This window comes from Littorina saxatilis, linkage group LG5 (genome assembly GCF_037325665.1).
Source record: "Littorina saxatilis isolate snail1 linkage group LG5, US_GU_Lsax_2.0, whole genome shotgun sequence".
Classification (NCBI taxonomy): Eukaryota; Metazoa; Mollusca; class Gastropoda; order Littorinimorpha; family Littorinidae; genus Littorina; species Littorina saxatilis.
The window spans coordinates 44,224,095-44,236,667 of NC_090249.1; the positions used below are offsets into that span (position 1 = coordinate 44,224,095).

At 42.1% G+C, this 12,573-nt stretch overlaps 1 long non-coding RNA gene across 1 annotated transcript; it reads left to right on the forward strand.

Annotated features, from left to right (window-relative positions):
• The first annotated feature begins 3,519 nt into the window (after positions 1 to 3,519).
• LOC138967224 (uncharacterized) lies at positions 3,520 to 6,500 on the forward strand. The gene is made up of 3 exons (XR_011455879.1): positions 3,520 to 4,077; positions 4,593 to 4,706; positions 5,143 to 6,500. It is a non-coding gene; the product is annotated as an uncharacterized lncRNA (long non-coding RNA).
• Positions 6,501 to 12,573: the final 6,073 nt, after the last annotated feature.

A 12,573-nucleotide genomic window follows, 5' to 3' on the forward strand; every position in this document is an offset into this window, starting at 1 on the left:
AAAAACGGCCGTTTGCACAGCGTTCCATTGTTGTGGCAGCATTCCTTGGTTGGTACGCGAACGGGACAAACAACGGTTGTGTGGAATGGGGGTAGAACTTTTGACACCGACAAACTGAAGAATGAACAGATCTATGAGGTAACCGTCTCAATGGTCCAGGCTCAGGAAACAAAGAGTATATATGGCCTTGGGCGATTGTAGCTTCCCTTCTTCGTGTCCGATAGACAAGGACAACAAATAGTAGAGCATAGTGCAATTTCATGTTGGCATCTTCTCCAATAAAAGCTATAACCCAAAGACTGAAGACCAAAGTGCTTTACCCCACTTCTGACCCGAATCACCCCCCTCCTGCTTGGTACACGTGCACTCAAGTTAACCTCTGCTTTGACCTGTGTGCCAGGAGTCGGATGAGAGAGAGAGAGAGCGAGAGCGAGAGCGAGAGACACACACACACACATAGACAGAGACAGACATAGAAAGACAGAAGCGGAGAGACTCAGAGGGAGACACAGACAAAGACATACATACAGAGAGAGAGAGAGAGAGAGAGAGAGAGAGAGAGAGAGAGAGAGAGAGAGAGAGAGAGAGAGAGAGAGAGAGAGAGAGAGAGAGAGAGAGAACCTGTTACTGATCTCGTGAGAACGGTAACAAAACGAGACATGTCACCTCTCCGAATGCATTGCAATAGATGACCGCTCCTGCGGCCATCAAAAAGTAACCAGTGCTGTACCGTGGAACCTTCCTTTCAACAACCCTTACACCCCAGCTTTCCCCTTCACGATGTCTCCCTCTAGACCCCCCCCTCCCCCCGAAATTTGGTAGTATTTTAGCCCCCCCCCCCACCCCCCCCCCTCTTACCGGCTTCTCAGATTTTCTATTTTTACAATGTCCGTGAATTTACCTGCATTTTTGTTTCAAAGCGAGATTTTTAGACTTTTAAACCAAGATTTTCGCTCTCTATTCTGGCGGTCCTGAATCAACAGGGTGGTGATGGTGGTTTTTTTTTTTTTTGGGGGGGGGGGGGGGTGATTGGGGGGGGGGGGGAGAAGTGTGAGTGGCACATTATACGTCCCTGATCAGCAGCTTTGCCCACCAGCACCAAATAGGACACTGCAAATACTATCAAAACTTGTATATTTATGGATTTTACTACCAAATCCACCTAACAATACATGCTCTATACAACAATTGCAAAAAAAATGCTTCCAGTTTGTTTGGGATAATAAAAACGACAAGGTCAAAAGAACGGTGGCAGTTCAAACAATTCAAAATGGAGGCATTAATGTTCCTCATATAGAAACATACATCAAATCATTGAAACTCATCTGGATGAAAAAAGTACTATCAGACTGTCAAAACCCAAAATGGAAGCAAATTTTGCAAGTTACTTGCCCTGAAATATGCTTACTTGAAAAATATGGTCCAACATTGTTGTTAAAAAATAATCAACATGTTAACCTTTGCCGTGCTTCCTGGGTACAGGTGAACCCAGAGACACACTAAAATCATTGTAACTCTGGAACCATTAAAGGTATCGTTTTGAAATTTTAAGTATCTCTCACACACCTAATTTGCTCTCTGTCTGCAAATTTTTAGTGTGTACATGACAAAACATTAAAATTAATTGATTATGATAATTTACATAAACACTACCGATGGCGCGGGTTCACACAAACCCATACTTTTAAAGAGTAGTAGTGATTGTAACTATCCCTCTGCCGACGGCGCGGGTTCTGCTACACCCATAATTACCAAAGCGGCGGAACAGTGTCTGTCTGCCTGTTTGTCTCCAAGAGACTGTCTGTCTCTCTGTCTGTCTGTCCGTATCTCTCTGTCTGTATGTCTGTTGTCAGTTGCTCTGTCTGTCTGTCTGTCTATCTGTCTATCCGTCTATCTGTCTATCCGTCTATCTGTCTATCCGTCTATCTGACTGTCTGTCTATCTGACTGTCTGTCTCTGTCTCTCTCTCTCTCTCTCTGTCTCTCTCTCTGTCTCTCTCTCTCTGTCTCTCTCTCTCTCTCTGTCTCTCTCTCTCTCTCTCTGTCTCTCTCTCTGTCTCTCTCTCTCTCTGTCTCTCTCTCTTAGTCTCTCTCTCTGTCTGTCTCTCTTAGTCTCTCTCTCTTATCATCCCTGATCATGATCTGGGTATAACAAAGAAAGATAACCCTGTGCTTGTCTCATCAATAGTAAGAGAAATAATCTCAAACAGTTACAAAGATCACCTACACATATTTACTGACGGCTCAAAACAAAATGATGGCCAAGCCGGCTGTGCTTTTGTCATCCCTGACCTCAAAATAACTAAAAAATTCAAACTCAACCAGGATGTGTCCATTTTCACTGCAGAAATGTACGCCATCTTAAGAGCATGCCACTATATCAATGACCTCCCTCAACCCCCAACAAGAGTCGTGATCCTCTCCGACTCAAAATCAGCTCTGACTGCTCTCCAAAATGGTTCCAGAAACCGGGAAGAGCTTCAGACGGAAATACTGTTCCTCTGTCACCAGATCATTGCCTCTGGAACAGAATTGACCCTTATGTACATCCCCTCACACACGGGGATCAGAGGCAATGATATGGCTGACAGAGCAGCAAAAGAATCTGTCACAGATCAAGCAGAATTTCATGACCTCAAATTAACAAAGACGGAAGCAAAACACAAAATGGCCAAAGTTGCCTGGCGTCACTGGGAAACAGAATTAAAAACAGAAGGCGATGCCCATGGTTGGCTTATTCTGCCCCGACAAACAAAACAAAACAGGCCTACACTCCCCACCCCCCTCCTTAAAATACTTCGCAGAATTCGCACGGATGGATGCGCTCACAAGTTCTTTCCCCGTCTCTGTGAATGTGGAAAGCTAATATCTTTTTTACACCTCTTTGACCGCTGCCAATCACTCCAACAAGATTTCCGCAACCTACACACCCTTGTCAACGAACACAAACTGAAACCCCATGAGTTTTTAGATAAACATTGCACGCTTCAATGGAAGCCAGCATACACCCTGTGTCTCTCAATACATAAGGCTGAAATAGGACATCTGTTTTGAAAACTTCATCCCCTCTCCTCCTTCCCCCCCCTCAACCCTCTCTCCCACCGACCCCCCCCCCCCCCCCCGCACGCCCAACAACCAAAGCGCCTACAACACCTATCACATAGCTCTATTCAAACAAGGCTAAATCACATACACCGCCCTCCTACCTGAACTTAAGTTCCCCATTCTGATATATTATTTTAGCAAGTTATATTTAATATTCTTATTTGGCTAATAATTATTTTTATGTTTCTAGTTACGTATTTATTTACTTATTCAGCCAGTTCTTTATTACATTATTTTGGCATTATCCAAAAGTCTAAAAAATATTTTACATAAATAAAAAGCAAATAAGCCTACAAAACCGCTCCACTTCAACTATATTTCGCGTACACTATGGCAACAACCCCAACAAAATCTTTACTTCCATCCCCATTTTGAAATATCGCAGCAACAGACTTCCAGATCTATAACACGTCATACCCAATAAACATGCCAGAACTGGGCCACTGCTGGCTTTTTGCTGGCAAGTTTGGTAAAGCTGGCCATAAAAAAACCAACACTGGGCCAATTATGGTTTGCCAACAAAGGCCCAGTTATGGCTTGCCATCACTGGCCCATCTCTGGCATTCCAGTAATATTGTCGGCCAGTAAAATGCCTTAATTGGCCCACTGTTGGCACGCCATTGGTGGCCCAGTGCTTGTTTGCCAGCATTGGGCCATAGGTGGCGATTTGCTGGCAATTATAGGTGGGTTTTTGCTGGCACGCCAGCAGTGGGCCAATGCTGGATAATTGCTGGCAAGAAGATCTGCGACAGCACAGCGGTATGACTTTCTCACTTGGAGTGACGTAATGTACAAACAAATGTCGAAATATCTTGACGTCACTCGTGATGATGACGCATTGTCAACTAAATCCGGCCCGCGGTGGTTCTGCAGATGTCCGGTTATTTGTTTTGCATTCAACTTCAAGGAATTTCCAAAGCACCTTCTTCGATTTCAGTACGCGTCCGATCTCCTCCGGCTAGAAGCAAGCGTGGTGAGTTTCACAAACAGTTGTGTGAGCAGGTCGTCGCAACGGCGTTAGATCTAGTATCTTCTTGTTCTTTTCCTCCGTTGTCGGTCTTTTTTTCAACTTTCTTCTGCTGGACGTTTGAGTCAGTTCGCAAAATATAATAGACTTTAAGAAGTCGTCCTCTCTGTAAGAAAGAATCTGCGCGCGCACGCGCGTGTGTGTGTGTGTGTGTGTGTGTGTGTGTGTGTGTGTGTGTGTGTGTGTGTGTGTGTGCGCCCGCGCGCGCGGTTGTGTGTGTGTGTGTGTGTGTGTGTGTGCGCCCGCGCGCGCGGTTGTGTGTGTGTGTGTGTGTGTGTGTGTGTGTGTGTGTGTGTGTGTGTGTGTGTGTGTGCCTTTTTCCTTTCTTTGTGTGATTGAGTTTGTTTTGTCTCTGTCAAAAGAAAAGCACCATAGGCATTACCATAAGCTTACTTGTAACCAAACAAATTGCATCTTGTGAATGTTGACATTGAGTAGGCCTATGTGTCTATTCACTCCAGGACAAAGATTTGTGCAAGTGTCTGACTGCCCAACTGGATAAGATGCAGCTCGCCTGGGTCTCAGGTCCTGAGAGAAACGCAAGAGAGCTGTCCGAGACAACGTAAGCTTCGCAGGTTAGATCAAAATACATATTCCTGTTGACCCCTTACTTCTGCTTGGCATTTTAGTCAGTTCAGAAAATATGATAGATTACAAGAAGTCGTCCTCTCTGTGAGAATGCCTCTGTGTGTGTATGTGTGTGTGTGTGTGTGTGTGTGTGTGTGTGTGTGTGTGTGTGTGTGCGCGTGTGTGTGTGCGCGTGTGTGTGTGTGAGCGCGCGCGCGTGCGTGCGTGCGTGTGCTGTTTGCTTGCATGCCTGCGTGTATGCTTGCGTTTGTTTGGTTGTTTGGTTGTGTGTGTGTGTGTGTGTGTGTGTGTGTGTGTGTGTGTGTGTGTGTGTGTGTGTGTGTGTGTGTGTGTGTGTGTGTGTGTGTGTGTGTGTGTGTGTGTGTGTGTGATATGGAATAATGAATTAAAACCAACAAAACTCGTTTGCTTTCATGTTTCAAGAGGTGAACGGCAGGAGGACTTGAGAGTTTCAATGGCTTACCGTAGGCTACGACGTCAGGACAAAGAAAAGAAGCGTTATCTCAACGTTGCGGATGCGAACAGAGAAATGACAGAATCAAGACAATCCTACGGAGGTTTACTGGGAAGTGAACAAGAAACATTCCTGCCTTTGGTCATCATGTCTCGAGTGTGAAATTTAGAACGCTGTACAAATAAAATAAAACAGTGAGCAACTGAAAACAAAGCGTACGTTTCTGTAATGTTTCGGTAATGAGTCGTTGCTGTTTGGAAGCTTTACATTTGTTTTGTTTTTAATATATATTACTGTATTGTTGTTGTGCCCGCTATAACTGCGTTGATGACGATATTCTGTCAAAACCACTGCCTTTACTTGCCAGATAAGTTACACGACAAATGTGATTAGCATTTCAATTGCATTTTACTGATGAATTTGATAATTACGCATATGCATATTGCTAATGTACAGCTTGACAGCATTGCCCTTTGCTTTATTTGCGCACGTCTTGCCGCCAGCATGGGTTGAAAAGTCCATTGATGTGCTGTGTTTTGTTATTGTTATTACATTCACAGTAAAAAATGACAAAACAAAGCATATTTATAGACTTCTAACAACCATCTATGGGCTAACAAGACTGTGCAGATCGAGTACATGAATAGAGCCGTCATTCTATCCGAATCAGTGGTATTGGTATATTTCCTGCAACTTATTGGCATTTTGCTGGCAATGGTAAAGACAGAAATATGGCATTTTGCCGGGCCACAACTGGCCCGGTAATTTCAGCAGGTAAAGGGCCATTAACGGAAAATATATGGAAAAAAGTTTTTTTTTATATGGAACTAAAAACCTGCAAAATGCTGGCAAAATGCTGGCGAAATGCTGGCAAAATGCTGGGTTTTTGATGGCAAGCCATCAATAAGCCATCAAATAAATGATGGGTTTTTGCTGGCAAAATTCTGGCAAAATGATGGCAAAATGATGGCAAGCCATCAAAAAGCCATCAAATAAATGATGGGTTTTTGCTGGCAAAATTCTGGCAAAATTCTGGCAAAATGATGGCAAGCCATCAAAAAGCCAGCAAATAAATGATGGGTTTTTGCTGGCAAATTGCTGGCAAATTGCTGGAAAAATGATGGCAAGCCATCAAAAAGCCAGCAAATAAATGATGGGTTTTTGCTGGCAAAGTGCTGGCTTGCCAGTGATGGCCCATCAATTTGCCAATGTGCATACGGGTAATATGCCAGCATTGGGCCATAGGTGGGCCTTTGATGGCAGTAGTTCTGGCAACTGGCATTGCCATCAAAACGCCAGCAGTGGCCCAGTTCTGGCATGTTTATTGGGATATGTGTTCTCTGTTTGCATGTCTGTCCAGTGTCCTGTCCCCCCATAAAGCATATCAACACTACCTGTCCCAAGATAGGCCAATTGGTTCTAAGAGGACGTTAAAACTAATTATCATCTCTCTCTCTGTCTCTCTTTCTTAGTCTCTCTCTCTCTTTCTTAGTCTCTCACTCTCTCTTTCTTAGTCTCTCTCTCTCTCTCTTTCTTAGTCTCTCTCTCTCTCTCTTTCTTAGTCTCTCTCTCTCTTTCTTAGTCTCTCTCTCTCTCTCTCTCTCTCTCTCTCTCTCTCTCTCTCTCTCTCTCTCTCTCATCCCTCGGTAATAAAGTTTTCGAGTTCGAGTTCGAGTTCTCTCTTTCTTAGTCTCTCTCTCTCTCTCTCTCTCTCTCTCTCTCTCTCTCTCTCTCTCTCTCTCTCTCTCTCTCTCTCTCTCTCTCTCTCTCTTTCTTAGTCTCTCTCTCTCTCTCTTTCTTAGTCTCTCTCTCTCTCTCTCTTTCTTAGTCTCTCTCTCTCTCTCTTTCTTAGTCTCTCTCTCTCTCTCTCTTTCTTAGTCTCTCTCTCTCTCTTTCTTAGTCTCTCTCTCTTTCTTAGTCTCCCTCTCTCTCTTTCTTAGTCTCTCTCTCTATCTTTCTTAGTCTCTCTCTCTCTTTCTTAGTCTCTCTCTCTCTCTTTCTTTGTCTCTCTCTCTCTCTTTCTTAGTCTCTCTCTCTCTTTCTTAGTCTCTCTCTCTCTCTTTCTTAGTCTCTCTCTCTCTTTCTTAGTCTCCCTCTCTCTCTTTCTTAGTCTCTCTCTCTCTCTCTTTCTTAGTCTCTCTCTCTCTCTTTCTTAGTCTCTCTCTCTCTTTCTTAGTCTCTCTCTCTCTTTCTTAGTCTCTCTCTCTCTTTCTTAGTCTCTCTCTCTCTTTCTTAGTCTCTCTCTCTCTCTCTTTCTTAGTCTCTCTCTTTCTTAGTCTCTCTCTCTCTCTCTCTTTCTTAGTCTCTCTCTCTTTTTCTTAGTCTCTCTCTCTCTTTCTTAGTCTCTCTCTCTCTTTCTTAGTCTCTCTCTCTCTCTCTCTCTCTTTCTTAGTCTCTCTCTCTCTCTCTCTCTCTCTTTCTTAGTCTCTCAGTCTCTCTCAGTCTCTCCCTCCCGCTCTCCCTCCCCCTCTCCCTCCCCTGCAAGAAGTCGGTGAAGGGAGAAACTCGATGCACCCACTGAAGTAGCGCTGTGGGTTTCCCTGAACCCACCCCGTCGTTAGAGAAATAAACGGTAAAAACCCTCTTTCAAATGTATGGGTTCAGACAAACCCGCATCGTCGTTAGAGAAATAAACGGTAAAAACCCTCTTTCAAATGTATGGGTTCAGACAAACCCGCATCGTCGTGAGTGTGTAGTCAAAAGCGGCATCCAGCAAAGGTTAATCCATTCTGGACAGATGTGTTCAAAGCAACAACAGAATTTTATGACAAGACTGATATTGATACTCCAGCAGAGTTTTTGATGGAACCATTATTTTATAATAACAAATTCAAGGTTGGTCAATCACCTTTCCACTTTAAGGACTGGTCATATAATGGTATTTATCCTACATACGTGAGAGAGACACCCGTGAGATAATAATCGTTCAAATCACACGTGTGTGTATCATGTAAATGAGGTCATGTCAAGCAAGTCTGGCAGGGACCTGTTTTTCCACTGCTCATGATGCCAAAGTCACCGAGACAAACGTCATTATAGACAAAAAAATTGCGCTCGCTAATTAACCTCGATGAATTTTTTGAACTAACACGTCACGCCACACTTTCAGAGTGACGTTTCTTTGCTTTGACGTAATAGATTGCACGAGGCTTTAAAAGAGATCGAGGTTCCAAAACAAGCGTCTTCAATTTAGCTGCCCCGAATGCAGGACATTTTCAGTAAAATACACGTAAGTACAGTATGTAGGATAAACAGAATACTACATGGCTTGCTGTTTCGTACCAGATTTACACTCGTTGCTTTTTCAAATAGTGAACCGCTCGCTTTCGCTCGCAGTTCAATATTTAAAAAAACAACTCGTGTAAATCTGGTACGACACAGCAAGCCATGTAGTATTCTCTATATATTTTGTAAAAGATATTGTACATGAGAATGGGGAATTTTTGTCTCTTCAAGAGATAAATGAAAAAGTGGATGCTCATGTTTCCATGCTAGATTTTTATGGCTGTATTAGTTCAGTAAAATCTGTTCTACGCAAGACAAACATTATTCTGGAAGACTGTGCTTGCGCTACACTATCCAAAGCTTACACAGCCATACTTATGGCTCAAAAAGGTGCAAAAACGTTTTATAAAACACTAATTGGGAATCCTGTCTTGCCCAATGCATGTAAAATAGTGGGGCTCGTATGTTGCAGACGCACTCATAAATCATTCACATCTTGCAACAAACATCATACTTTGTGGTATTGTTCCTTATAATTATTTAAGGGATTTCAGATACAGAGCCACTTCAGAAATCGTTTTTTTTGTCTTTGATAGGGAATAAAAGGCTGCATTTACAGCAGACGAAATTCGTACCAAAAGCGCTCAGCAGTAAATATTCCCAACTCAGCAAATGTAAAATTCAATGGTTTACCATGCACCAGAAGTTGTCTGCTGATAACACATGCATGACATAAATACTCTTATGGGTATTTTTGTGTTCTGGTATTTAATTTGATCGTTTTTAGAATGTTATATATCCGCAGCATGAAAATTCAAGATGGCGGCCTCCGCAACATTGCGTGTTTTGATTTGAGCGAAAACAACGTTTCGGAAGGTAAGTTTTCAAGAATACGCATCCATTCACCAATGTCACATCATTTTACTGTTTAATTCTCCCCTGGGGTCTGTTATTCATCGGGTGAAGCGCTGAAATGCAGAGTAATCTTGCAATAGCTCATCAAGCTGGATTGTGATGCTGATAGATCTAGATCTATCTGTTGATTACAAGTAAGGAAATCATGATCGCCACGCTGGTGATTTTAAACAGATTAAACGAACTTTGAATAAAAGGCGAGGAGAAAGAGATTGTTCATGGTATGATAAATGATTAGTCCTGCCTACGTTAAGGACTTCCATAAGGTGGGGAGGGGTAGAGTCAAAAACTGAGTGAGGGTAGGCCAGATAGTAGGATGACCAGCTGGAGATAAAAACACTCCACTCCCCATGTCTTTACAGTGTTGTGATCAAACTTTCAAAGACGGTAGGTAACAGACAAAAGCATACAGTGTATGCTAATCAAATGAGATAAGTGGTTTTGAAAAATGAAGAGGTACCGCTCTTTGAGTTTTACAATTTTGGTTTGTTGCTTGTTTCTCATCCTTTTGCTTATTTTAAGTTGACCGTGCATTGGTGTGAATTTTATTTTTACAGGATATATACAAGAGTTATACCACATGCCGGTTCCTGGGAACAAGCGTTCTGCATTTATTCCGGTGCCACAGAAGAGAGCCGATTTCACTAGTACTACTGTATCAAGGTTTGTTACCTAATACATCTTAACAGTAAGATTTTTTTTATTTGTATTAATTGGAACATGTTTGCACATCATTTGTAAGCGACCTCTGTGAATTTGATGGGTTTAACGTACGAACCCTCACTATGGTCAACATTCTGTTAGCGACTGTTTGAAGCGAATAAATGTAGCGGTCAGAAAGATTCCAGAATCAGTTGGGTCACTGGAAACTGTGTTTGTTTGTTTTTTAACCTGAAACAGTAAGAATTATACGAATTCATGAAATATAATTTTCTTTCATTTTGGTCTGTTGTGTGAAGACTTGCTAACCCGGCTTTGACCGACTCTCTGAGATAGTAAACATTATTCAAATACATTCAAATAAAAATGTCACTTTTCATCTTTTGTGTGAAGGGTACCACAGGCTGATTTCCTGCACCATGGATGTAGAGGAGGCCAGACAGTCTGCTTCTCATTCCAGCTGTGTTGCGTTTTTTTCTGCTCGTGAAGTGTATCACCACATTGCCAAAGCCATTGGCCAAGAGAAGTCACCCTGTCTGCCCATTTTGCATAGCCTTACAGGCTGTGACACTATGTCGTTCTTCAATGGTATTGGGGAATCAGAAGGCTTGGGAAGTATGGCAAGCATTTGAAGACGTCACTCAAACTTTCTTCAGGTTGTCTGCTCCTCTTTGTAAGCTGAGTACCACTGACAGGGCAGCACAAGAGCTTTTTGGTGTACATTTGTAGGACAAAACCAGCAACGTACTGGGTGTAAACAGTGCTAGACGGTACCTCTTCAGTAAAAAGAGCTGCCAAATTGACCATAATCCCCTTACAAGTGAGGTGCTGCTGCAGGACATGAGATTGAGAAGAGCCATCTACCTATTAGACTTCCAAACTCTGTGGGCTGGCAGTTCAAGGCTGGAAAGTGGGAGTCATTCTGGACGAGCTTTCAAGAGGTATCCAGCGTGTGCCGAGAACTCATGAGGTGTGCCTGCAAGAAGAGCTGTACAACAAAACGCTGCAAATGCTGCTAAGAAGGACTGCAGAGCACAGCTCTCTGCAAATGTGCTTGCATGCCTGTGAAAACTGTCAGCATCTAAACTGTGCAAAAATATTATTGCACCCATTTTCATACCCCAACTCAAACTTTTATTCCTGTGTCATTTTATTCAAACTGTCTATGCCATTAAAGGCTCGCATCTTCGCTATCTGGCACATTTTTTTTTTAACATCATCATTTACGCCGTCAAAATAAGGATACCCTTGACGTGACAAAGAGATGTGACAAAAACTTCGGGTACCTTTTAAAAAGCCGACGACAATTCCTGAGGCACAACTGGGTCACTGTTGTATACGAAGAGAAAGTCAACTTGATTATCCATCCAGAACAGGTTGTTTTATTTCGCCATCTTGCATATTTCTAGTGTTGTGCCATTGTACCTACTGATGTATGTGTCGATCTCACGGATGAGATGTTTATGTGTCAAATTTGAGGGATACCCAAGTCAACTAAAATCCATGTATTTTAGCAATGACCAAGTGGGTTGCGTTGAAACTTTCAGGAATGTGTGTCTACGCACGAGGCGTAGTTCAACCGTTTGAGTACACTTTCAAATCTTCACGAAATAATATTTTAAAAACTGCCACAGGTTTGTTGACTTACATCCCACATATTTTTGACTTCGCATGTATATATGACAGATGGTTGTTTCAAGTACTGCCAAAGTTTCTTTTGAGTATAGACACTTGCCGGAATGTGCTAGTTGTGTAAACACATGAGAACAAACAACGTTTTCGAAATACAGCGATTATGAATTTTAGTCGACTTTTGAGTTGATACATTACATTTTTATCAGTTTTATTTTGGGGTACCCTTATTTGGGCGGCGGTCAAATAATCCATGTAAAGGCCACCTTTTATCTTAAAAGTGTTCCAGTTAGCCAAGTTGAGTGCCCTCAATAGCATACATTGAATATAACAGCACAGGAATGAATGTTTCCGTTTTGGTATGAAAATTGGTGCAATATATTTATTTTTGCACAGTTTAGGTAATCCACAAATTCTTCAACCCTGCCACCCACACCGTCCAATCATTCTCTGCACCAACAATACATGTATTGTTTTGTTTAAAAATGTGTTTGTGTTAGTTTCTATTGCAAGAGAATGTCTTGTAGCATCAAAAATGCCTAAATACCCTTTTATTGGCGGCCATTTTGAAAATTGTAAAAAAACTACTGATTTCTTAATTTTTTCACGGTGGCTCTGTATCAGGTTTTGTTAAGCAAAAGCAAATGTCCATTTACGCCAAATTTGCTGTTAATCACATGAAGTGAAATATGCCTAACATACCCAACCGTTTACACTGGCGGCCATTTTGAAAAATTGTTTAAAAACTACCCATTTTTTATTTTTCGCGATGGCTCTGTATCAGGTTTTGTTAAGCACATAAAACTCTTCATATTTGCTTAATTTGGTGTTTGTTGCATGATTTGAATGATTTTGCAACATAGGAGCCCCACTAAAAGCTGGGAACGTTTAATAGACAAAGATATTGTATGGCCCAAAGTTTTTTCTGTAACAAGGAAAATACAAGAGGTTAAGCTGAAGTGGTTTCA